This window comes from Saccopteryx bilineata, chromosome 7 (assembly GCF_036850765.1).
Source record: "Saccopteryx bilineata isolate mSacBil1 chromosome 7, mSacBil1_pri_phased_curated, whole genome shotgun sequence".
In the NCBI taxonomy this organism is placed as follows: Eukaryota; Metazoa; Chordata; class Mammalia; order Chiroptera; family Emballonuridae; genus Saccopteryx; species Saccopteryx bilineata.
In genome coordinates this window covers 93595085-93596842 of record NC_089496.1, presented here as the reverse complement: position 1 = coordinate 93596842, position 1758 = coordinate 93595085, and the positions used below count along the sequence as shown (strand labels likewise).

The window sequence follows — 1758 nt, the reverse complement described above, 5'->3', positions numbered from 1 at the left end:
TGAGTCTTGCAGAGTTGAAATAGCCTTCCCAGGGCACATGCCAGGCAACACATAACCATCATCGCTGAGGTAGATAAGTAATGAACAATATATTGATAAAAGGCATTTTACCCACAGCATAATTTCATCACTCCCAGGACATGGGAGAATCCTGAAACAGAAATTTAGAAGTTGCAGTATCTATATATCTTTGGCATCCTTCATTCATTTATTCTTCCATATACTTACCAAATATAACACCCCTTATATTAGTTTGGAACACAGTAATAAAAGTTCTATGTGATAATGTTAATTCCAGTCTTGGGGAAGGAGATGCGTTCCAAGTTCCAGATATGTTTTTGTAGCAGGTCAGTGGAGAAAATAGGCAGTTCCTAATGAGCAGTAGTTGAGGGTCCAATTTGATATCAACAGTTCATTCATAGCTAAGGCATTGAGAAGTCAAGAATGTCTATTGTAGACTTATGAGAGTATCTTCTTTCGAGGACCAAAAAAAGTTTATATGTATATAAATAAATACAGCTAAATAAAATGATATTAAAGGTGCAAAAGAAGATGAAAAAAATTAAATAGTTCATTTCTAAAACTTCTGTAAGCAGCAGCTATGGCAAAGATTTGAGTGCAAATGGCTTAGTCAGAGCGTGATTCCAAGGACTCTTAGGAGAGTTTAGAATTGAGACAAGGAAAGAGAAGCCAGTGAGGGAGCCGTGGTGAGTAAGTTACTGCTCAGAACAACTAGACCTCCATTTGCTGGAGACCGAGAGAGAGTGAGGAGCATAGCTCAGCGTTGTAACTACTCTATTGCTTCTCGGCCTTTTGGCTAAGACCAAGTGTAGAATAGTAACCACTCTACCGCAGGGGAAGATGCCAGAGTGTTTATTTTCTAAAGAGCATTTATCATTGTCTGAGGGTTCCCCTCCAAGTTTTCATTTTTTCTTACTTTCAAACTGTTCCATAGGTTCAGAGAAAGACCAGGGACAGAGTTCTAGAAATTTGCAGAATCCTATCAAGCTTACACATCAAAAAAGAAAGCTAAGAGGTGTAGTAAGAACACTGACCACATCGGCTAAGACTCCCATACCATGGTAGAAAACCCCGGTCAGAATTCTGGTAAACTTCCTTCCAGTCTCTAGTAACAGATGCATTTAGCCATGTTTTTCTCAGATATGTTTGTATTCATTCACTTAAAATGGATATATTAGTCATCCATTTGAATAAATAAATCTGTATAACCTTAAGCAGTGCATATAATGTTCTATGTGTGTGTTATAATTAATTTTTTTGAGTCTCCTATTCATCAATACTTATGGATAATCAGGTTCTTCAAATTTTTTATTATTATAGATATTAGTGTCTTGACATATTTTGGCATACTATTTTTTTTGCACTCTTCTTAAATTAAGTTGCTGAATTAGTGTGTATGCATATTTTCAAATAAATATTCTATTATTCAACAGAAGTGTTTCAACAATTTATACAGTCACCCAAAGTGAATAAATGTGCTCAATTCTTATCATCCTCAGCATTGGGGAGCTATCAATCCTGTTATTATTTGACATTTTTTTAAATTAATTTTTTAGAGAGGAGAGAGAGAGAAAGAGAGAGAGAGAGAGAAAAGGAAGGGAAGGAGCAGGAAGTATCAACTCCCATATGTGCCTTGACCAGAAAGCCTGGGGATTTGAACTGGTGACCTCAGCATTCCAGGTCAATGCTTTTATCCATTGCACCACTACAGGTCAGGCTCTTATTAGACATTTTATA

At 36.4% G+C, this 1758-nt stretch overlaps 1 pseudogene; it reads left to right on the top strand.

Annotated features, from left to right (window-relative positions):
* The first annotated feature begins 797 nt into the window (after positions 1-797).
* Positions 798-973, top strand: LOC136311290 (U2 spliceosomal RNA; annotated as a pseudogene).
* Positions 974-1758: the final 785 nt, after the last annotated feature.